Source organism: Galeopterus variegatus, unplaced genomic scaffold (assembly GCF_000696425.1).
Source record: "Galeopterus variegatus unplaced genomic scaffold, G_variegatus-3.0.2 Scaffold1310, whole genome shotgun sequence".
Lineage (NCBI taxonomy): Eukaryota > Metazoa > Chordata > Mammalia > Dermoptera > Cynocephalidae > Galeopterus > Galeopterus variegatus.
The window spans coordinates 168760-193938 of record NW_007727421.1 but is presented as its reverse complement, the minus strand read 5'-3'; the positions used below and the strand labels follow the sequence as shown (position 1 = coordinate 193938).

Sequence of the window (25179 nt, the reverse complement as noted above, 5' to 3'; positions counted from 1 at the left end):
AGACTGGCCACTGAGAGTGACTGATGAGAGTGACTGGCCAGTGAGAGAGAGTGACCAGGAAGTCAAGCGTCCTGTGTTCCAGGCACATTCGTGCTATACTGCTGTGTGACTGGCCCCTGACTTTGCCTCTCTGAATTTCAGGTTCTCTTGTGTACTAGACAGGGTCTAGGTCTTGTGAAACGGAGTCCTGGCCCTCAGGGCCCAGGTGGAGGTAGGAGCAAGAGAGGCAGACCTGGCCCGCGTTACCAGCAGCTTGCCCTGACCTGGAGTAACAAATCCCTGGGTTTCCTGGACCCAGATGGCGTAACTTGGACTTTACCCCAAGCTCCAAGCCAGGGGAAGGGAGGGAGACATTTTACTTCACCTGGCAAAGAGATACTCTCCCAGGAGACCTGAGAGAGCATGAGTGAGGGAGAAGGCAGTAGCCACCCAGAGGCTGCCCTGCCAACAGCTCCGTGGAAAGCACACCGGGCAGCACAACCGCCAGGTCAGGAATAAGGTCCGCTCGGCCCTGCACTGGCTCCTCACTGCAGAGCACGCTTGTCTTGGGACCCTCAGGAGTCTTGGGCACAGTAGCAGCTGCCTCTCTGCAAACCAAAATGCTAACTGCAATGAGATGTCCAACTGAGCAGCTGATCAGAGTGCAGCATCTGGTGGCAGGTGACAGTGCACGTTCGGCCTGGCTGCACACAGGCACCGAGCCGAGAGCCAGCGCACCAACACGTTCTCGCGACTGAAGGGAAAACTTGACAGGAACAAAGAGCATCCTTCTTATGTCTTTATATACTTTTATTTTAAAAAGTTTTAGGCTTTATTGAGGTATAATTGACACATAATAAACTATATTTATTTAAAATGTACAACTTAATAAATTTTCACATGCTATACACCTGTGAAAACATCACCACAGTCAAGACAGTGAACTTGACCCTGGGTCACATGGTAGGTGTAGCTGATATTTTAAGATATAGCCAAACTGTCCCAGGGTGTTGGGTCTATTCCCACCAGCTGTGTTTGAGGTTCCAGTTCCTCCACACTCTCATCAATACTTGGTATGGTCAGTCTTTTTATTTTGAGCCATTCTAACAGGCATGTGGTGCTATCTCGCGGTTTTCTGTCGTTTTATTTCATCTCAAATTATTTTTCTCATGGAGGTAAAAATTTACATAACATAAAGTTAACCATTTTAAAGTAAATAATTCAATGGCATTTGGTACATTCACAATGCAGTGCAACTATCACCTCTATCTAGTTCCAAAACATTTTTACTGCTCCAAAATTAGACCCAGTACCCCCCGAGTAGTCACTCCCCGTTCCCTCCTCTGACAACCACCAACCTGCTTTCTGTCTCTATTGATTTACCTATTCTGGATGTTTCATATAAATGGAATCACAGAGTACGTGGACCTTTGTGACTGGCTTCTTCCAATTAGCATAGTGTTTTGGGGGTATGCCCATGTCATTGTGTGTATCACTACTTCATTCCTTTTTATGGCTGAATAATATTCCATTGAATGTATATGCCACATTTTGTTTATCATTCTTCTCTTGAGAGACTTCTCGTTGTTTTCACCTTTTGGCTATGAATATTCATATATGAGGATTTGTCTGAGCACCTGTTTTAAATCCTCTTGTGCAGCTCTATCCTTTCCGCCACTCTGCCCTATAAATTCTTGCTTCCCTGGTCTCTTGGGACTATTAGCTCCATCTCCTCAACTGTCAAGGAATCTGCTGGGCTCTGCCTCAGTTCCCCCTCCCTGTGCCGGAGACTGGAAACTCTCAAAATAGTACACTGGGGGCAACTGTAGGGTTCATCGCATTTGTTTTCTCTTAGGAATCCTCCACCACCTTATGTCCAGTGTCTTGAAAACCACTGCTTCGTGTCTTTCATTTACCATCTATTACCTATCTATCATCCATATATCATCTGTCTGTCTGTCTAATCTATCTATGTAATCTATCTATCTAATCTATCCATCTTTCTATCTATCTATCTTATCTATCATCTATCAATCATCTATCTATCTTATCTATCATCTATCTATATAATCTATCCATCTATCTATCTTTCTTTCTATCTTATCTATCAATCTACTATCTATCTATCTATCTATCTATCTATCTATCTATCTATCTATCTATCTATCTATCTGCTGTTTCAGAAGGGAGAGTTAGTTTGGTCTCCGCTTCTCCATTTTGGCCAGGAGTGCAAATCTCTTGTGGGACAGGGCCTTCTGTGGCATGCAGAAAGAGCCAACATCCCGGGCCGGCCCGGTGGCGCACTGGATAGTGCACCGCTTGGGAAGTGCGGCGGCGCTCCCGTCCGAGGGTTTGGATCCCACGTACAGACCGGCTCCCGCTCACTGGCTGAGCGAGGCGCGGGAGCAACGCCGAGGCTTGCGATCCCGTCGCCGGTCCCCGGTCCGGTGCGGGGGCAACACTGAGGGTTGCGATCCGATGCCGGACACGGAAAAAAAAGACAAAAAAAAAAAAAGAGCCAACATCCCTGTGGCTATGAGACCTCCTGGGTCCATCTTCACAGTGGGCCCCCCTTGACCAGTGAGTTGACTCCCTCTGGGGCCTGGAGGGGCCAGATGAATGTCCCTTTGCAAGAATGGCTGCTGTTCAAGAGCCTAGTCAAGAGGCCTTGAAAGGCGCCCCTGTTGCTAGGTGAGAATGGTCTCTTGTTCCCAGGTGTCTAACCTTAGGAGAATGGATGAAGGGTCTTTTTTTTTTTTTTTTTTTGACAACTGAAGACTGTCTTAACAAGCACAGCTCATCTGTGCTGAAACTAAGGCTGGGTTAAGATGGGGTTTAGGTCCTCATTAAAGTCCACAGCATAGAGTTTAAGAGGAAATGATGAAATGGTGCTCCCTGAAACATCTCTTCTTTAAATTTAATTAGACAAATTATACTCAAACTAGTAGATGCCCTGGGAAGGCAATCAACATTAGGGCTAATAAAAAGCTTGAATAGTATAAAAGGGCTGGAGGAGGTATTGTAGAACCTTTCTAGCACTTATGAGAGGTAAATTAACACCAATTGCTAAACATAGAAACTGGATAAATTTCAATATTCATTTAGAAATTAATTTTATGATGCTGTCCTAAGTATTAAAATACAGGTTATACTTAAATCATTCAAAGTTTGGCATGTTCACACATGTGCACAAAGTATTTGATAGATATTTACACACTGGGAGACACAATTATGGTCTGACTTTGGAGTTTTGGCAGATCTGGGTTCAAATTCTGGCAAGTTTCCCTACTAGCTTTTTTTGGGTGCGTGTGATCCGAACCCTCGGGCGGGAGCGCCGCCGCGCTTCCCAAGCGGCGCACTATCCAGTGCGCCACCGGGCCGGCCCGGATGAAGGGTCTTTGAAAAGCCCCTTTTTCTCTGAACCTCGGGCTGCTCATCCACAAAATAGGAATCATAACTACTTCCCACGGGGTATTAGGAGGTTTGAGTGAGATAAAGTAGATACAGCATTAGCCCTGTGCCTATATAAAGAAAGAGTTCAGTAGGTAGTGTATTTCTTTTCTTTTCTTGAAGGATGCCTTTATAACAAGAAATTGTTTTTTCTGTCCAAAATAAAAAACAAACAATAAAACCCCCAAGCCCTGCAATTTAGCCACTTTGGCACCCGGTGGCAGGTGTGAATCATCAGCAGGAGGACCTCCTTTACAGGCCTCTTCCTTCTTTTCCACTTTGGCTTAGTGGCGTGGAACATTAGCCATCCTAATTTCAACATGACTACAAAATTTTCTGTTAGAACATTTAGTCTTATAGCAGAGCTCTCGCTTGCAAAGCTTCAGAAATGGTGATCGATTGTATAATGTGTACTGCCCACCAGTCCTGAGCTTGTTCTTGGTCCCAACACCCCACCCCACACCTAAGCCCCTAGGCTCTTGTCCTCGGGAAGAGACAGCAACCGGGTGGTGGCACAGCTTGGCCCTGCAGCTGTGGCAAAGGAAGGTGTTGGTAAGGAAAGTGTCTGCGGGGTGCCTGAGCAGAAGGCTTGTATCTCTTCAGTGCTTGGGAGGGGAGGAGGGGACAACACAGAGCATTCAGGAGTGACCAGGTGTTTTGTTATTTCTTTGGGCCTTCTCTGTATTGACACTGAGGCCTGGCCACGGCTGGGAGTCATGGGTAGCTGCCCACAGTCCCCATGGAGTGGCCTTGGCACTTGTGCCCTCTGGTCTTCACCCTACAATTGTTGTCTCTCATGCAGGCTGTGCAGCTGGCATGTGATTTTACAGTTGGTGCCACTTGAAACAATAAGCCCAGCCTGCTGCCTGGTCCCAGGCACAGCGGAGGAAAGCTGCAAACGATGCCTGACTCAGAAGCGAGAGTGCAGGGCCTGCAGCAGGTCAGCACCCTCCTGATGGCCTGAACTGGGAGGCTGGTGGGCTTGTGGTGGCCATTCACCAGGGCACGAGTGCAGGCATCACTAGAGCAGCAGCTGGTGCGATCCACGGGGCTGAGTGGGTCCCCAGGGCGTGGAGAGCAGAGATGGCCTGGAAACAAGTGCAGCAGATGGGAAACATAAGTAATGCAGCACCACAGGACTAAAGGGGCGTCATTCACAAGGCAGCTGAGCACTGGGAGCCTTTTCTTCACTTATTTGTCCTTGTGGAGATAACTTCCTCCTATGTGCTGAGAGAAAATTATATCATATAACTCACAGACTACCATATCTCCATGTTTATCTTTCTACTAACTCCCTCTGCCTCCCCATACATCATGGTTGCTGAGCTATGCAGCCATTAAGAATATGCACTTAGCAGAGAGACCCATAGTTTCCCCTCCATTAAGAAGGCAAATTGCTTTCTGGACTTCCTCTTCAAAGCAGAGCATCAATTTTTACGGTGTGTGCAGCCCCAGTAAATGTCATTCTTTAGTGGAACTAAATTCCTTCCTCCCACCCTTCAATTAGACATCAGGACTTGATGCATAAAGGTCTGATTCCAACTCTAGGGTAAGAAGGACCATCCTCTGAGGCACAAGCTTCTGTTCCTGGTAAGCTGGGCAGGCTGCTGCTCATTTCCCACCAAAGGCTCCAAGACTAGCAATACAAATATGGTCACACCTCACGCTTCCCATTAACTGCTCAAGCACACCTTGCCTTATTGGCAAGTAAGCCACTGTCCCCCACTTGAAGGCTCCTCTCTGCCTGAACTGACCAGGAACCCTGGAGAGGAGAGGAGGTGAGTGTGTTTGACTTCTCCATCCATGTGAGAGAGGACAGCAAAGCCCAAGACAGCTGGTCGACCACATAATCAGGGCCCAACTCTGCCGTGTGTCTGACTCTCAAGATGGTCACTCTCGATGCTTAGCTTTCTTGGTCCCCATTCTTGGGCCTAGCAAGGTTCCAGCTGACTTGAGGAGACTGTCCAGGTCTGCTTCCAACAGACAAATATAAGAAACAATAGTTTCAAGACAATGGACACTAGCAATGAAGGAATATAATCCCTGACAAACAGGAATCAAAGAAGGTAAGCCCTGCAATTGCACTGGCTTCCTACCCTAAGAGAGCTTCCAGGCAGCAGTAGGGTGGAGTGACCTAGATAGAAGCCAGCAGCCTCCCTGAGCCAAGGAACTAAAGCTGAGAGTCCAGGGAAATCAAGGCAGATAGAGTTCAACAAGACAGAATGTGTGGCAGAAGAGAGAATGCACAGAGAGAACCACGAGGTCTGCAGAGTGTCTCCCGACCATTCAGCATGTGAAAAAGCTGCCTCAGACTGGGGGAAAAACAACCCAAAAGCATTAGAGAACAGTGCTTGGTCCTCACACAAGTCCAGGAAGATTGCCTGTTCCCCCTAGTCTGACAGAAACAACTTATAATTCATGAGCACTAGATAGAATGCGTGCAAAGATTTTGCCTTAGGAACTGAGATTTGTTTAGGAAGTGAGCACTGCCCTGGACCCACCTGAGAAATCATAAAAGCAAGAGCTGAAAGGATCAAACTACATACAAGTAACTGCATCTCAGAAAAAGCTCAGGAATATTTACAGAAAAACAAAAATATCTAGCACCGAGCAAGGTAAAATTCACAATCTCTGGCATCCAATCAAAAATTACTCAGCAAACAAGTATGTAGGAAAACTGGGTCCTACAATGAGAAGATCAACCAGTCAATCAGAAATGACCCAGAATTGTCACATCTGTTGGAATTATCAGGAAGAATATTAAAACAGCTATTCTAATTGCTGTCTACAAGTTTAAAAAATTAAGTAGAGACATGGAAGATATAAAAAAAGACACAATTGAACTATTAGGGATAAAAACCAAAATATGCAAGATGAAAATACATTAGATTAATATCAGATTAGAAATTGAAGGAAAAACGTTTTGTAAACATTAAGACAGAGCTATAAAAATTATTAAAAATGAAACAAAGATACAAAAGATTTTGAAAAACACAGAGCATCAATAAGCCATGAGAAAACTTCAAGCAATCTAATTTATATGTGATTGGTATCCCTAAAGGGTTGGGGGAGGACAGGAAATATTTGCACTAATAATGGCTGAAATTTTTCTAATTTTGACAAAAATTATAAACCCACAAATTCAGTAAGTTCAACAAAAGCCAAACACAAGAAACATGAAGAAAACTACACCAATGCATATCATAATCAAGTTTCTCAAAACCACCTATAAAGAGAAAATATTAAACATAGAGAAAAAAGACCTCTCATGTGTGCAGGAGCAAATGTAAGAACAACGGCAGACTTCCCATGGAAACAATGAAGTGAAAAGCAATGATTCAACCTCTGAAGCAGTGAAAAGCGATACCGTCGATAGAGAATTCAATACCAAGCGAACGTACTTTTCAAAAACAAAGGTGAGACTTCTAGTTTCTGGTTTGGCATGTAAGAAGCCTGGAAGTCATCATTCCTAAAAAAACTAAAAAAAAAAAAAAAGTCAACAACTCTTTTTTGATTCATCAGAGAAACGAAGTAGGGGGGCAAACTGCTGCCCCCCAAAAATGGAGAGACAGGCAGATACAAAGAATCACGACTTACCAGAGCTGAAACCCATGAGCAGAAACCACTGCAGGAACCAATGCCGGGGAAGGAAAACTGGAACTGTAATGGACACATTGCTGGATGCTCAGTGTGGACAAGACTGAAAGTTAAAAACTCTGGGGGAGCCAGTCACAGGGAGATCCACACAGTTTTGTGAGTTTTACCTCCTGGATCTCTACCAGGTTCTCACAGTGAGTATCTGAGAAAAATCCTCTCATACCTCTGGCAAGGGGAAGGGAAAGGGAACCACTTAAAAACAAGACAGAGCACTTTGTTCTGAACAAGTCCTGCCCTCAGGAGAAACTATATAAGCAGATCCTAAACCGCTGGGGTTTTATCAGAGCCTAATTGACCCAGGGGAAGGGAAACACCCAACTCTAGCCACCCCTCATCCCCCTGCAAGCCGTCCTGCCCCACCTAAGGGGAGGGTGCTCAGAAGCACTGGTGAGGTTCATGGCCCAGGGCACAGACGCACTAGAAGACTGAGATTCATCATCTCCCACACCTTGCCACCACATTAGTAAAGGCCTACTTGCTGGAGTTTCTTTTATCTGGTATAACATATCTGGATTTCAACAAAAAATTACTGAAAGGGAAAAAACATAAGGTAGAGAGACAGACCAAGCATGAGAAGCAGATACAGCAGGGATGTTGGAATGGTCAGACGGGGAATTTAAAACAACTCTGATTAATACACTAAGGGTTCTAATGGATAAAGCAGACAGCAGGCAAGAATAGATGGACTATGTAAGAAGTGAGACAGAAGTTCTAAGAAAATCAAAAAGGAAGGTTAGAAATAAAAAATACCCAATAGAAATGAAAAATGATGGGCTCCTGCGAAGACTGGACATGGCTGAGGGAGGAATCAGTGAGCTTGAAGAAGTGTGAATGAAATTCTTGAACAGAAAAGATAAAGACGACGGACAGACACAGATCAGTGTCCCGACCCGCAGGATATTCAACGAGGACCCTGGAGGGGGGAGTGGGAATTGGATAGGACAAGAGACACGAGAAATGAAGACAAGACAGTATTCTGATCAAGTCTCGTTTATTGATTCTTAGGTTACATCTTATATAGGAGAAGGCAGGCATGCTGCAAAGGGTCTGGAATGTAAAGATATGATAATATCTTGAGGAGAGACAAAGACAGGACATTCAAAGTAAAGGTTGCCACCCAGAATGTTTATGGTTAAACAGTTTCTAGAGAAGGATAAAAGGTCACTTGCAAATTAACTTGCATAGCCAGGAGCAATCAGTTTCTGGCATAAAGATTTCGAGGCAGTTATCATGTAAAGCACGGCCATCTGAGCAGATTGTCACGTAGGAGCGGTCTCACAAGAAGGGGTGTGGGGCTTCAGGCCCCCAACAGATCAGAATGTCTGAAAACTGTGGGATAATTACACACGCTGTAACATACACATAGTGGGAATACAATGAGAAGAAAGAGAGGAAGAAGACAAGATATATTAAGAGAAATAATGGCTGGGAATTTTCAAAAACTAAGGCAGACACCAAACAGAACATCGAGGAAGGTCAGAGATCCCCAAACAGGGTTAATACCCAAAAAACCTACACCTAGGTATATAACTTTCAAACTGAAGACCATCAAAGACATGGATAAACTCGAGAGAACGTAGAGAAAAAAACCATCTTATCCGCAGAGGAACAAGAATAAGAAATACACTGGGCTTCTCTTCAGAAACCATGCGAGCGAGCAGAGCGGGGGTGAAACACTGCAAGTGTTGAAAGAAAGAAACTCAGACCTACCATTCTGTGTCCAGGGAAATTATCCTCCAAAAATGAAGCAGAAATAAAGGGTTTCTCAGGCAAAAATGGAGGGGATTTTTTCCCTGTAGACCTGCTTTGTAAGAATTATTAAAAACAATTCTTCAGAGTGAAGAAAAATGACATAGGTTAAAAACTCAGATCTACATGAATAAGGACTAAATGAAGGTCAAATTAAATATTTTATTTTTCTCATTCTTAATTGATCTAACAATAGTTTGCTCAAATTAATAACAGCAGCAACGTATTTGATGACTACCGCTTATGGATAAGTTTAATGAATGACACAATGTCATAAGAAAAGGAAAGGGGGAATTTGGAATAATCTGTTATACGATATTTGCACTGTCCATGAAGCAGTATATTGTTACTTCAAAGTAGACTTGAATTAATTGCAAATGTAGGCAAGTAAAAAAAAGTTTAAAAGAAGTATAACTGATATGCTAAGAGAAGAGAAAACGGAATCATATAAAATGTTCAGTTAAAACCAGAAAAAGAGTGAAGACATGGACGACTAACAGAAAACAGAAACAAATATGGTAGCTACTAATCCAAATATATCAATAATCAAATTACACATCCATGTTCTAAATACATTAATTAAAAGACAGAGGCTGTCTGGGTGGGTCAAAAAATAATATGTATCTACTCAAAACCCACGTTAAATATGCAAACACAGTTAGATTAAAGTAAAGAGAGGGAGAGATGTTAGCACTAATGTTAGCACTAATCCAAAGCAAGCTGGAGTACCAGCCAGAGCTGATACAGAGCAAGGAGGTTATGAGGGGTTCAGGGGGAGGTGGAGGGACAAAGAAGTGGGGCATGGGGGACTTTTAAAGTGGTGAAACTACTCCATGATATTGTAGGGTTGGATACGTGATGTTACGCATTTGTCAAAAGTCATTGAACTGTACAGCACAAGGAGTGAATCCTAATGTAAAGTGTGGACTTTAGTTGATAATAAAGTGTCACTATTGGTTTGTCAATTTTAACAAACGTGTCATACTAATTCAGGATGTCAGATATAGGGACACTCTGAGGGAGGCAAAGTGGTATATGTACGGTTCTCAGTACCTTCCAGCTGATTTTTATAAAACCTAACATTATTCTTAAAAATAAAGTCTACTTAAAGGGAGGAACAGAAAGGGAAATGCCACATGTCCTCACTCATATGTGGAAGCTAAGAAAGGTGATCGCATTGAAGTAGAGAGCAGAATGGTGGTTACCAGAGGCTGGGAAGGGCGAGGGGGAGAGGGGATAGTGAGAACTTGATTAATGGATGCAAAATTACAGCTAGATAGGAGGAGTAAGATCTAGTGTTCCATAGCATTGTAGGATAGTTATAATTATCAAGCTACTGTACACTTTCAATTATCTAGGAGAGAATTTTAACTGTTTCCAACACAAAGAAATAATAAATGTTTGAGGTAATGAAAAAAATAATCAGGGTTTGTCAGTGTTTCAGGGGTTGGGGGGAGGGAGGGATGAATAGGTGGGGCACAGAGGATTTTTATCTCAGCAAAACTATTCTGTATGATACTGTAATGGTGAATATGTGACATCATACATTTGGCAAAACCCACAGAACTGTACCATACAAAGGGACCCTAACGCAAAACTAAGTTAATAATAAGACATCAATATTGATTCATAATTGTAACTAGTGTACCACACTAACGTAACATGTCAATACTAGGAGAAACTGTGTGTGTGTGTGTGTGTTGAGGGGGAGGGTACAGGAACTATCTGTACTTTCTGCTCAATTTCTCTGAAAAACTAAAACTGCTATAAAAATAAAGAAAAAATAAAAATGAATGAAAAAAATAATAAAGTCCACTTGAAAATACCAACAGAAACATCTTTCTTCTGGGGCTTTGGCCACCTCCTCCCTGACCACCCCGCCTGCTCAGAGCCTCTGTTCTCTCCATCCATGGGGGGACCTGCTGCCTGAGCTCCTTAGGTGCCCCTCAGGACCCCCAGTCTGGCCAGTCTGAACAGTTTCCCTCTGGAGTAAAAATTCTGGGGACAAGTCATTCCTTGCAGGGTCTCAGGGGATGGACAAGGGGGCTGTGAGCCTGAGTCAGCCATAGAGATGTAGGAGAGTGAGATGCGGCTTAACAAAGTATGAGGTGGTAAACTGACCCACTGAAGGACCCACTACTTCTGAAAACTCAGTGCACGGGAGATCCAACCTCAGGGTCACCCAGAGAGGCATGAGTTGAGGATGTCAGGGCCACATGGGGGAAGGGGCATGGGTCCCTGTGTCTCCCATAGCTGAGTTGCTCCATCTAGGACATCTAGATTAAATGGGGACACACTGGATCTATAGAATATCCATGGGAGTGTAAGACGCTGCCAGTTCCCAATCCATCTCTCCTGAATTCTTACGACTGAAATCCAGGTCTCCTAGTTAATACCTTTGGGGAGACTGTTCAGTCCTGTGCCCCTGTCTGCCAGCACTGACCGAACACAAGGAGAGGGAAACTCAGAGTAGGGTGACCGCTGTGACCTTTGAAGGCAGGAACAGGCTTCCTTACAGCACAAGGAATGTGAAATCAGGAGACTGGGCCTCACCAGTGACAGGGCCACCACGCTGCCATGACAGGACCACATGCAGAGGAGGGGCTGTGGCATGGCCCAGCTTTAACTTCCTAGGTGTGCTGTAGGACCAGGTGGGGCTGGAGTGGCCCCAGCACCAGGCTGCAGGAGCTCCCCCCCACCAATGCACTACATAAGTAATTTCACTTCCTATTTGTTTCCATGACAAGGCTGGCTTCCCCTCCCCCCAGCCCAACTAACTTTCTGCCCTGGTTGCCGAGCATTTATTTGCTTTGGAGACGGAACATTCCATAAGGTTCCAAATGGTTAGCTGTGGCCACAGGACACTGGCAAGCAAAGACAGAGCTGCTGAGCTATTCACAGCCATGAAGGGCCTGCTGCACACCCCCAAAATGTCTCCTCAGCTGCTCCCGGACCAGCTGTGGGCTGCTATGCTTGTGATGTGCCAAAGCCTGAGACAAGAGCCAGGAGCCCTGGAGTTCCCTGGGAGGTCCTGGTGTGCCCTGCTGTGGTGGCCTTCATAGTAAAGTTAGGACACACACCAACAAGAGGGAAGGAGCTGGCCAAAAGCTGTGCAGCCAGGGTGAGGTCGACGGGAAAGCCAGTGCCAGGACTGTGCCAACTACACAGGCCAATGCCAGCCTCCTGTCGCCTGTGGTGGAGGCCAGTCCTGCATCACTGCAAGCTCTCTCTTTGGTGGCTCTGAATAGACAGAGCAGGACTTCACTCCAGGACATTGGCGATGTCCTTTAAAGAGCAGGAAGAAGCGAGCCTTCTAAACTTCTCCAAGAGACTGATGTAAAACACGTCTTCCAACCTGCTCAGAACAATGAAGAAGATCTTCAGAAGAAAACAGAGGACAGTGTGATTGACAGCAGTGATCCTCAGCAAAGTGCACAACTGCTCGATGAAGAAATTGCGAGACGGAAGCAAGGACTGCAGGAGAAGGAGGAGCAGAGAGAACGGCTGGAGCACCAGGAGGCAGGAACGAATCAGGCCCTGAATGATCAAGGGATCCCCTGAATGATCCCAATCACCCATCTGGAGTGTTGATGATGATGGTGACTCAGCTGCATCCTGTGAAAGTCCTGAAGGGGACAGTCGAGAAGCAGCCACACAAGGGTGGGAAGACACCCAAGGAATGAGGAGCTCACAGCACAAATACAGCAGCTCCAAACCGAGCAGCGTCCTTGCAGGATGAAAATTCACACCTGGAAAGTGAGATTCGGAAGCTTCTGCTGAGGCCTCAAGTGCTGCCTGAATCGCACCAAGAACACGTCCTGGGGCCTCAGAGGAAACGCACTGTGAGGAAGTAACTGCTCAGAAATGGAGAAGAAACTTCCCCACGTGTGTGGAGACACGGACCATGCAGGTGAGACACACAACGTCTACAAGAAGACGGCCGAAGACACGACCACGGAATTGGAGAGAAGCTCCTTCTCGTATCAGAAGGAGATCCTCTTCCATGAGAGAAGAGCCCAAGAAAGCTGGATGCAGCCGTGTCCACCGAGAGAAAGATCCAGGAGCTCAGAGAATAAAACGACCTCAACAGGCAAAAGCCGGCTGCCGTCAAGTCCAAGTTCCAGCCTTTCCCAAGTGGCCCTTTTGCTCCTGGGGCTCCACCTGCAGCCCATACACCACAGAGGCTCAGAAGTACCAGGGGGCCCTTGGGATGTCAGGTCCCCCAGGAGGGCGGGGGGTCAGGCTGTGAGGGCTTCCGGGTCCAGGGTCACCTGCCGGTTTGATTCTGCTGTGTCTGCAGCCTGGTACTGAATTCCCACAGCTACGGCAGAACATCAGCCTGTGCTTCTCCCTTCAATGTAATTTTATCTCTTTTTAGTTTAGCTATTGTTTATTTATTGATGCTTCAATCACTATTATTGAAGTTTGATATATAGCATTATAATTGTAAGATAGTATTTCTCTAATATAGATCATTTCATATAATCCTTATGAATAAATTATTTTTAAATCTTTGGACCCTCTAGAATTACACAGTATAAGTATTATATTTTCATTATATTTTGAGGGGCTTCTATTATTTTTATTTTATTTTTTCCTTTTTGTCTTTTCTCGCGACTGGCAACGGGATTGCAACCCTCGGTGTCGCGCCCGCACCGCGCTCAACCAGTGAGCAGACCGGTCTCTATATGGGATCCGAACCCTCGGCGGGAGCGCTGCACTCTACCGAGTGCGTCACCGGGCCGGCCCAAGGGGCTTCTATTATTAAAAGCACTTTTGAGATTTGCTATGGATAGAGATGTTTAAAACAAGAACATTTCTGTGTGCGAGGAGCTGTTATTAGAATACACTACAAGTAAATTTACCTGGATAAACTTTGGTTTTAACAAACAATGCAAAGAGACAAAAAAAACCCCAAAAAACAAAAATCTAACAATAATACCAAGCCACTCTAAGTTTATAATATTTGTATTAGTTTATCACTTATATTTATAGATTGATTTAAGGGTTGACATTAAACAACCATTGTTTCTTGCTTGAAAACTTTAACAAAGGTTTGCTGTTTCATTTAAGATAGTTTTTGTTTTTAAAATATTTTAAAATTTTATCTAGTCAATATAAAAGTGTTTCCTTGATAGAAATCACATACACACCCACACGCACACAGGGACACACGGATACACACTCACAATACAGAGACAAGGCACTACTATTTGTTATTTCAGTACCTGAGGCAAACGTAAAAACAAAAACAAAAACAGAAACATTCTTTGAAATAAAGAATTATGTGTATATACCTCACAGATTCCTATATTATTGCATACAAAAGGACAGTGGCCTGAGGGATGGGACAGGACTCCTACAAGAAACACTTCCTCCCACCTGCAGCAGATGCAGAGACTGGGGTGAGGCTCAGTTTCCCCAGCGGTGGGAAGGACTAGGGACAAGGACCAGTGATGGGGAGGGGCCCAGATCCAGCAATAGGGGCAGCTGCTCCCACCCCTAGGCCTAAAGGGAGGAAAGAGAGGTGGTGTCATCTGAGCCCAGATGGGGGCTGTCCAGGGACCTGGGAAAACTGCCCCACCCTCTCTCCTCCCATCACCCCATTTGCTGCTGGAGCAACATGCAGCCAGCACCCCGAGGGCATGGGCAGTGCTGACCAGAAGAGTCAGCCTCCTGGGCAGAGCAAGACAGAAAAGGGCACACCAGGAACTGGAGAACGGCAGCCTGCGTGGAGCAGTTAGAACCAAAGTGTGTGTGCTGTTATCTACATCACATCTGTATACTTAATGGACACCCTGGAGCTTCTGCGGTGTCTTCAGCACTGCTGTGGGTGCTTGGGAGGCAGCGATTGAAAAACAGTCCGAGGAGGCCTGAGGACCCCTGAGGACCCCAGAGCTTACATTCTCGTGAGGGCAAGTCAGACAATTAGGGCCCAGAACAAACGATGGCAACATGTGCTCTGCACAAACCTATAATAGGGTGAAGGGAAAACAAGTGATTGGAAAACACTGGGAGGTGACGCTTAAGCTGAGATCTAAAGAGAAAAAGAAGGCAGCCCAGGAAGGTTGGGAGGATACTCCAGGCAGAAGGAACAGGTAGTACAAAGGCCCAGAGATCTGGACTTCTGGGCCCAGGTGCATTGGAGAAAGATGCTGGGAGGGCGGGAGGTGGGTAGTGAGCAGGGCTGAGTGCACAGGTGTGTCCTTGTTTCCCTGTGATAACCCAGGGAGGGTTTCAGTCTGTGGCAGGTGAGGGGAGGGGAGATGTATGACATGTGGCTATGTGGATCTCCTCGTGTGGAGAGATGGGGATGGGGTGTGTGGCAGGATTCAGTGAGGATCCTTGTGGGGGTCTGCAGGAGATCACTTGGGGCTGGTCTGGGGTGGTGTCCTGGATAGAGATGTGAGGACACATTGGGCTGCATTTGGGCAGATGCAGGGGCAGAGAAGAGGAATGAAGGATGACACTGAGATGTTTCTAACAACACTGTGTGTCGTTGGGACTGCCTTAAGTAACCCCCAGTAGAACCTCTGCAGGAGAGCCCTGGAACAGGTCAGAAGGTGTGGATGTGTCAGCCCAGTGAAGCCGGGCTTCTGTGCAACACTGTGGACAAGGCATGTCTGTCTTGGACTTCCGTTTGGTGTCTGCAACACCTGACGGCCCCATAACTGGGGCCTTACCTCTCAGAGGCTCCTAAAGAGGGACTCCAAGGGTAGGTCCAGGAAGGGCTGGAGGGCATGGGGAAGACTCCCAAGGAGGCATTTACAAGCTGTGTGGAGCTGATTCAGTGCTTCTAGGTGGATATAGGAAGAAGAACAGGACGTTTAGCCCCCAGAGTTCCCAGCCAGTAGAAGAGAAGGACTCCTGAGCTAAAAATGCTCATGAATGTGGTGGAGACACTCAGTGCTGGCAGTATGCTCACCTCTCTCACTATGCCTGCAGCGGCGGGGTGGGGTGGGTTGGACAGTCCGGGAGTCCTCCATGGGGGAGGTGGTCCTGAACTGAAGATTCAAGGATGGTAGAAGATATCTACAGTGCTCTGCAAACCTCTCGGTACCTGGGAATCACTTGCCTCCTTTTTACAATGCAGATCCTGAACCATCAGGACTTGAGTAGGGCCTGAGACCCTGCATGGTAGAAGGTGATGTCCTTGCTGGCAGCAGGAATGAAACAGCCAGGACGTTCGGAAGCTTATGAGGTAGGAATGAAATAAAGGGACTAGGTATTTCTGGCAGAAGACCCAGCACACACACAGAGACATGATCAAAACCATCCTGGATGAGAAGTGCGGACTGGGAGTTTGTACAAGTAGCATGCTAGAGCACAGGATCAGTGGGGGAAGCAAAGCCACCAGGCACAGCTGATGTATAACTCTGCAGCTATGCTATTTCCAATTATTCTCTGAAATGTTCCAGATTCAGTCATTTGCTCAGCCAGACCCCTGGGAGCCCTTCCTGATTGTGATGGCTCCTCCCTCTCTACATCCATTCCATCTCGGGTCCCGTAGATCCTACCTTCAGACTCCTTCTCATCTTTCCTCTCCATGTCCACATCCTGGTGCAAACCACCATGATCTTCTCTGAAGCCCTTCATCTGCTGAAGTCCCCTCCACCAGCCCAACCTCACTCCTGCCCCTCCCATCCACTTCCACATAGAAGCTAGATAGGACCTTTTCACCAAAGGCCTGAGCATGTACAGTGTGAGGCCAGACCTGATGTGAGTGGGATGAATGTGCCACAGCCCCGCCCCTGGCCCCCTCTCCCTGGCTCTGGGTCATGAACAGCCCCCACCCCCGTGCGCCATGCTGCGTTCTTGGTTAGCACAATAAATTTTAAGGACACTAAATAGCTCACTTCAGTTCAAACTTTTCCAGAACTGCAACATTTTAAAAAACAAAAACTAATGAGCAAGATGTACAGCATGAGTTAGATCAATCTAAACGCAGCACAGGCAGTCAAAGAAGTTCTGCCAATTTAACCAGTCAGTACATCACATTTATAGTTAAGATTGTTCTACTTTCTTGAAGCACAAATGTAAACCATTTTAGTTTTGAGAAGCTCCTAATAAAATCCGATTGTTATGCAAAATAAACATCATGCAGAGCCTGCCTGGGTTAAAGTTAAGGTCCTTCTGATTTATTGTGAAACCAGAAGCGACTATGCTTGCAAATCTCTTCACAAGGGCCCATTCTACTGAAAAGTTTATGTGATACCATGCCAATGTGAATTGTAAACAGAGGATTCACATGTTAGTCTAAGATTCAAGGGCATTTTTCTGGGGAAGTAAGTCTCCAGATACACTGTAAATTATGAAGTTGCTTTACACCAAGAAAGTAATTACTAGAAAGATAGCGGATAAAGAAGAAAGTGCAATAGTAAACACTCACATCTGGTGCCCTTCCTGGGAGTCTCTGATTCAGTTGCTTTTGGGTGGGGCCTGGACATCTGTATTTTCCCAAGTTTCTCTCACAATTCTGGCACACAGCAAAGCTGGGGAACCACTGCATTTGGGTGTCAACTGTAGATTTATGGTGAAGATCCATGCATCTTTCACCTATACACATCATAGTCACCTGCAGAAAATAGAAAAGAAAAATCATGAAAAAAACTATAGAGTAATCTTATCTATAGAGGAATAGAAACAATAATTACATATCACTCTTAAGAAACCATGCAAGCAAGAAGAGAATGGAGTGAAATATTTGAAGTGCTGATGAGAGAAAAAAATCTACTAACCTAGAATCTTGTAGTCTGCGAAATTATCCTTCAAAAGTGAAGGAGACAGAGAATTCTGGGGAGATGACAGAGTACGAAGCACTAGGAATCTGCCACCCCACCTAGACAATAATTGCACTGGCAGAATCTGTCTGATCTGACTATTTTGGATCTCTGGAGTCTACTGAAACCTTGCAACTTCCAGGGGAAGGCTTGAATGATAAATTGCAGTTAATTAAGTCAAATTCAGCTCTTAACACAGTAGCAGCTGCCCATTCCTAACCTCCAGCCACTGGCTGGCAGCTGTGTATGTGTTCTTGGACCAACCTGCATGCAGCTTATGAAAGACTGACGCTTCTGATCACAGAGATACAAAGAGGCTGGAGGTCACTGTGGTTGTACTACTCCCTGTTGTTGCGAGCTTCTCCCCCTCCAGCTGAAGTGACTTCCAGGATACTTAAAGGGTCAGCATCCTTTTCTTTTCCCCCTTTCACTTTTCTCTTTTTGAGAGCCAGACAAAGACTAGCACATTCACCAACAACTGTATATACAGGGAAAATTAAAAATTGGCTGCTCATGCTCAGTAAAAAGTACGGGCTCAGAAAAGACCTCAGAAGAACTTAAGTTTGCACCATGGACTGATCCTTGGCACAGCAATAGCCTACAACAACTAAGAAAACAAAAGCAGAAATCAGCAGATCCTGGGGAACAGGATGAACTGTTTTTCAGAGTTACCACATTAGTAGATTCAAACATCCTCTTTTTAACAAAAAAATCACAAGGCAAAAAGAAATAGGAAAGTATATCTTTTTCAAAGGAAAAAAAATAAATCAACAGAAACATTCCTGAAGAAGACCTGACGGCAGATCAACTAGACAGAGCTTTAAAACTGTCTTAAAGATGCTTACAGAACCAAAGGAATATGTGGACAAAGTAAAAAAAAAAAAGTGAACACAATGAAAATATCAATAAAGCAACAGAGGTCCTAAAAAGAAACCAAAAAGAAATTCTGGAGCTGAAAAGAATAACTGAAAAGAAAAGCTGACTAGATAGATTCAAAGGCAGGTTTGAGCAGGAGGAAGAAAGAATCAGTAAACTTGAAGATAGGACAATGGAAATTATTGAGTCAGAGGGACAGAAAGAAAACACATTGAAAAAAAGTGAACAGAGCCTAAGGGCCCTAAGGGACGCCATTAAGTGGACCAGCTTAGGTATTATGGGAGTTGTTGAAGGAGAAGAAAGAGAAAAGCAGTAAGAAGATATTTGAAAAAAATAATGGCTAAAAACTTCTCAAATTTGATGATAGACATGAATATAAACATCAAAGAAGCTCAAAGAATTCCAAGTAAGATGAATTCAAAGAGATCCACAATGAGACACATTATAATTAAACTTTCAAAAGCCAAAGAAAAAGGAGAAAATTGAAAGCAGCAAGAGAGAAGAGGCTCATCACATACAAGAGATCCTCAATAAGATGATCAGTAGATTTCTCATCAGAAATTTTGGAGGCCAAAAGGCAGCAGGCTAATGTATTCAAAGTGCTGAAAGAAAAAACCTTTCAACCAAGAATCCTACATCTGGCAAAATTGTTCTTCAAAAGTGTAAAACTGTAACTTCAATTTATGTTTTTTTACATGATTTAAGAGATAAACACATTAAACATTATCAGTATAAAAGATAATATTATTGTAACTTCAGTTTGTAACTCCACATTTTGTTTTCTATATAATTTAAGATACTAATGCATTTTTTAAATTATTAGTTTATGTTTTGAGGCACACAATGTACAAAAATGTAATTTTGTGACATCAATGACTGAAAGGTGTGGATGAAAAGCTGTAAAGGAGCAGAGTTTTTGTATATTATTAAAGTTAAGTTAGTGTAAATTTGAATTAGAGTGTTATAACTTTAGGACATTAAATGTAATCCCCATAATAACCACAAAGAAAACAGCTATAGAATATATGCAAAAGGAAATGAGAAAGGAACTTAAACATTTCACCACAAAAATCTGTAAAACACAAAAGAAAATAGTAATACAGGAAATGAGGGACAGAGAAAGGTACTAGATATATAGAAAGCATGTAACAAAACAGCAGAAGTGGGGCCGGCCTGGTGGCGCACTGGATAGTGCGCCGCTTGGGAAGCGCAGTGGCGCTCCCGCCCGAGGGTTCGGATCCCACATACAGACCGGTTCCCACTCACTGGCTGAGCGAGGCGCGGGAGCAACACCCCGAGGGTTGCGATCCCGTTGCCGGTCCCTGGTCCGGTACGGGGGCAACACTGAGGGTTGCGATCCGTTGCCGGACACGGAAAAAGACAAAAAAAAAAAAACAGCAGAAGTGAATCCTTTCTTATCAGTGATTATTGATATGTAAATAGAATAAACTCTCCATTCAAAAGACAAAATCAGCAGAATGAGTAAAAACATGACGCATCTACATGTTGTCTATAAGAGAGTCACTTTAGATTAAAAGACGCAAATAGGTAGAAAGTTAAAAGATGAAGAAATTTACTCCAAAAAAATAATAACCAAATAGAGCATGAGTGGCTACACTAATATCAGACAACATAGATTTTAGACCTAAAAAAATTACAAAAAGTGAAAAAGGACATTATATATTAATAAAAGGATCAATACAACAAAAAGATATAATAACGTCAAATGTTTATGCACCTAATGACAGATCATCAAAATATATGAAGCAAAAACAGAGAGAACTGAAGGGAGAAGTAATTCTACAATAGTAGTTGGATACTTCAATATCTCTTTCAAAATGGACAGAACAACCAGACAGAAGATAGGTAAGGAAACAGAGGACTTAAACAATACGATAAACCAACTAGATCAAATAGATATTTATAGGACATTTTACCATACAACAACAACAGCATACAAACTTTTCTCAAGTGCACATGGCATATTTTACAGAATAGACCATAGGTTAGGCCACAAATTAAGTCTCAATAGACTTAAAAAGATAGAGATTGTACAAAGTATCATCTCTGACCATAACGGACTAAAGTTAGAAATCAATAACAGAAATAAAACAGGAAAATTCACAGATTTGTGGAAATTAAAGAACACCATCTTAAACAACCAATGGATCAAAGAAGAAATCAGAAGGAAAATTAGAAAATACTTATCGAGATGAATGAAAATGAAATTACAAAATGCCAAAACTTATAGGATGCAGTGAAAGCAGTTAAGGAGGAAATTTATAGCTATAAATGCTTATGTTAAAAAACAGAAAAAGATCTCAAATCATCATCCTAACTTTACAACATAAAAAAATAGAAAAAGAAGAACAAACTAAACCAAAAGCTAGCAGAAGAAAAGGATATAATAAAGATTAGAGCAGAGATCAATGAAATAAAGTATAAGAAAAAATAAAGAAAATCAATAAAACCAAAAGTTGGTTCTTTGATAAAATCAACAAAATCAAGAAACCTTTAGCTATGTGGACTAAGAAAAAAAAGAGAAGACTCACATTCCTAAAATCAGAGATTAAAATGAGACATTACTACTGATTCTAGAGAAATAAAAAGGATTAGAAGACTACGAACGATTTATGCCAACAAACTGGATAACTAAATGACATGGATAAATTTCTAGAACACAAAACCTACCAAAATTAAATTACAAAGAAACAGAAAATCGAAATAGTCCCCAAATTAATAAGTAGATTAAATCAGTAACTAAAAATCTCCCAACAAAAAAAATCCTTGGGCCTGATGGCTTCATGGTAAATTCTACCAAACACTGAAACATCAACTAAGGTATCCTTCTCAAATGTTTCAAAAAATTTAAGAGGAGGCAACCCATCCTAACCCATTCTGTGAAGTGAACATTACCCTTATACCAAAGCCAGTCAGACACTACAAGAAAAGAAAACCCCTTATGAACACTGATGCAAAATCTTCAATGAAATACCAGCAAACCAAATTCAGTAGCCTATTAAAAGTATTATACATCATGACCAAGTCAAACTTATTCCTGGAATGGAGAGATGGTTCCACATACAAAAAAATCAATCAATATAAAACACTACATTAACAGAATGAGGGGGAAAAACACATGATTATCTCAATTAATGCAGAAAAAGCATTTGATATAATTCAACACCCTTTCATGATAAAAATTCTCAAAACAGGAGGACAGAAGGAAACTACCTCAACATGATAGAAACTGTGAAAATTTTTGGAATCAAAATGGAGTTGCTTGAGTTTAAAAACCCTTGACAAATAGAGCTGGGGAAAGGTCATGAAGTGGGTAGGGGAGTTCTCACGCACTAACACCTGATAACAAGAACTATCACAAAAGACTCTGCAAAACCACAACCTTCCACAGAGGCCATCACAACCTTAATAAAAAATGCTTCTGGCAAGGATATTTACCCACCAACTGCCTGTCCCACCTTGGACCAACAAGAACTATCACAAAAGACTCTGCAAAACCACAACCTTCCACAGAGGCCATCACAACCTCATTAAAAAATGCTTCTGGCAAGGATATTTACCCACCAACTGCCTGTCCCACCTTGGACCGGCATCAGCTTTGTTACTGATTTTTGTAGCCAAGGATAACTGTACCCCCAAAATTATGTAATCCTCCATCATTTTTTCTTTAAAACCCTTGTCTTCCTTTACCTCCCTGAAAACGCACAGTTTATTTACTATGTCATGTGTATTCCCATTGCAATGTCATATTCCCAATTAAACTCACTATTTCCCTGAAAATGCACAGTTTATTTACTATGTCACGTGTATTCCCATTGCAATGTCATATTCCCAATTAAACTCACTATTTTTTGAGAGAACCTCTCTCTGTAATTTAGTTTGACATAGCCACTATGTGAAAAACCCACAGCAAACATCATACTCAATGGTTAAAGACTGAAAGCTTTTCTTCTACACCAACAACAAAACAAGGATGCTGAATTTTGCCACTTCTATTCAACATGGTGCTGGAAGTTTTAGCCAGAACAATTAGGCAAGAAAAAGAAATGAACTCTTCCAAATTGTAAGAAAAAAGTAAAATTATCTCTGTTCACAGACGAAATGATATTATATGTGGAAAACCCTAAATATTACACACACACACTCACACACAAAAAAACTTTTATATGTTAATTAAGCTAATAAATAAATACAGCAAAGTAGCGGGATACAAAATCAACATACAAAAATCAGTTGCATTTCCATATACTATCTAAAAAGGAAATTACAAAATCAATTGCATTTACAATAGCATCAAAAACAAATTCTTAGAAATTAATCCAAGAAGTGAAAGAGATGTATAATAAAAATTACAAAACTGCTGAAAAAAATTTTAGAAGACATTAATAAATGGAAACACATCCCATGTTCATGGACTAGAAGACTTAATATTGTTAAGATGTCAATACTACCTGAAGCAACATACAGATTCAATGCAATGCCAGAAATAGAAAAATGCATTCTAAAATCCATATGAAATCTCAAGGGACCCCTAATAGCCAAAATGATCTTGAAAAAGAAGGACAAAATTGAAAGACTCACACTTGCTAATTTCAAAACTTACTACAAATCTACAGTAACCAAAACAGTGTGGTACTGGTATAATGATAGACATATAGACCAATGGAACATAATAGAAAACTTAGAAATACAAACTCTCATACATGGTCAAAGGATTTTTGACATGGGTGCAAAGATGATTCAATAAGGAAAGAAGAGTCTTTTCAACAAATTATGCTGGTATAACAGGATATTCACATGCAAAAGAATAAAGTTGTTCACTTATACAACACAATATACAAAAATTAACTCAAAAATGGATCACAGACTTATATAAGAACTAAAACTACAAAACTCTTTTAAAAAATAAGAAAAAGTTTCACAACATTGAATTTGGCAATGATTTCCTGGATATAAGATGGATGGTCGTGATGGTTACACAGGCAGCAAAAGAAAAAATAGACAAATTAGACTATGAAAAATTTTTTAATTTGTGCATCAAAAGATAATATAAACAGAGTAAAACAGCAACCTCTGGAATGGGAGAAAATATTTGCAAATCATATATCTGATAAGAGATTAATATCAAGAATATATAGTGAACTCCTGAAGTCATCAACAAAAACCAAACAACCCAATTCAAAAATCGGCAAAGAATTCAAATAGACATTTCTCCAAAGAAGATATTCAAATGGCCAAAAAGCACATGAAAATATGTTCAATATTACTAATCATTAGGGAAATGCATATTAAAACTACAATGAGCTATCACCCCACACTCATTAGGATGGCTAATATAAAAAATAAGAAGTGCTGTGGAGGATGTGGAGAAATTAGAAGCCTTGTATACCACTGGTGGGAATGTAAAATAGTATAGCTACTGTAGAAAGCAGTATGATGGTTACTCAAAAAATTAAAAATAGAATAACCATAAGATCCAGCAATTTAACCTCTGGATATGTACTACAAAGTGTACCGTAGATTTAAGACACACATATGCTGAAAGTGAATGGATGGAAAAAGATATCTCAGGCAACTGGAAACCAAGAACGTCGTTAGCCATATTTGTATCATGCAAAACTGACTTACAGAAAAAATTGTCAGAGAGACAAAAAAATGACATCATATCATGATAAAAGGGTATTAACCAAGAAGTTGTGACAACTATAAAGAAATATGTACCTGATATCAAAGCATTTCAGTATATGAAACAAACATCGACAGAACCGAAGAGAGAGGTAGACCCAACACAATAACGGTAAGGTATTTCAATGCCCTGCTTTCCATAATGGATATATCTTTTATTCAGAAGATCAACTAAAAAAAGAAAAAACATAGAGGACTTGAACAGCACAATAGACCAAATCTACCTAACAAACACACGCAAGACATTCATCTCCACAGCAACAGAATATACGAACTTCTCAAGCACACCTGGAACATTCGTTAGGATCGATCACATGTTAGATCATAAGTAAGTCTTAAATTTAAAAAGACTGAAATCATACTAAGTATATTTTCTGTCAAAGGTGAAATTAAACTAGAAATTAATGGCAGAAGGAAAACTATAAACTGACGAAATTGAGCCACAGCAATTGTGGAAACTGGGCAACACACTCCTGAACAACCAGTGGAACCAGGAAGAAATCCGAAGAACATTTAGAAGGTATCCGGAGACAGGGCTGGCGGCTTAGCTCAGTCGGTGGGAGCACGGAGTTGTAGCACCGAGGGGGGAAAAAAAAGATACCTTGAGACAAATGAAAAACACAACGTACCAAAGCTTAGGGTATGCAGCAAAAGCAGTACTAGGAGGGAAGTTTAGTGATAAATGCCTGCATTAAAAAAGATTAATCATCCCACGTATCCACTCATCATAGCATCACTTTGTACCCCATAAACATATACAATTATTATCAATTTAAGATAAAACTGAAAAGAAAAGATCTCTAATAAACGTTCTAACCTTACTGCTCAAGGAACTATAAACAGGGCACCCTCGGCGCACCTCCGGCCCGGCGCCCGCTGTCGTACGCCCGCCCGGCCCTCGCGCGCCCGGTCCTCGGCGGGCTCTGGGGCTCCGCGGCGCGGCCGCCAGTCACGTCGGGAAGGCGACTCCTTCAGCGAGCAG

At 42.5% G+C, this 25179-nt stretch overlaps 1 long non-coding RNA gene across 1 annotated transcript; it reads right to left on the bottom strand.

Annotated features, from left to right (window-relative positions):
* Positions 1 to 4066: 4066 nt before the first annotated feature.
* Positions 4067 to 17399, bottom strand: LOC103593251. Its single transcript, XR_550730.1, has 2 exons — positions 17225 to 17399; positions 4067 to 4656 (listed from the first exon to the last, which is right to left on the bottom strand). It is a non-coding gene; the product is annotated as an uncharacterized LOC103593251 (long non-coding RNA).
* Between the last annotated feature and the right edge of the window lie 7780 nt (positions 17400 to 25179).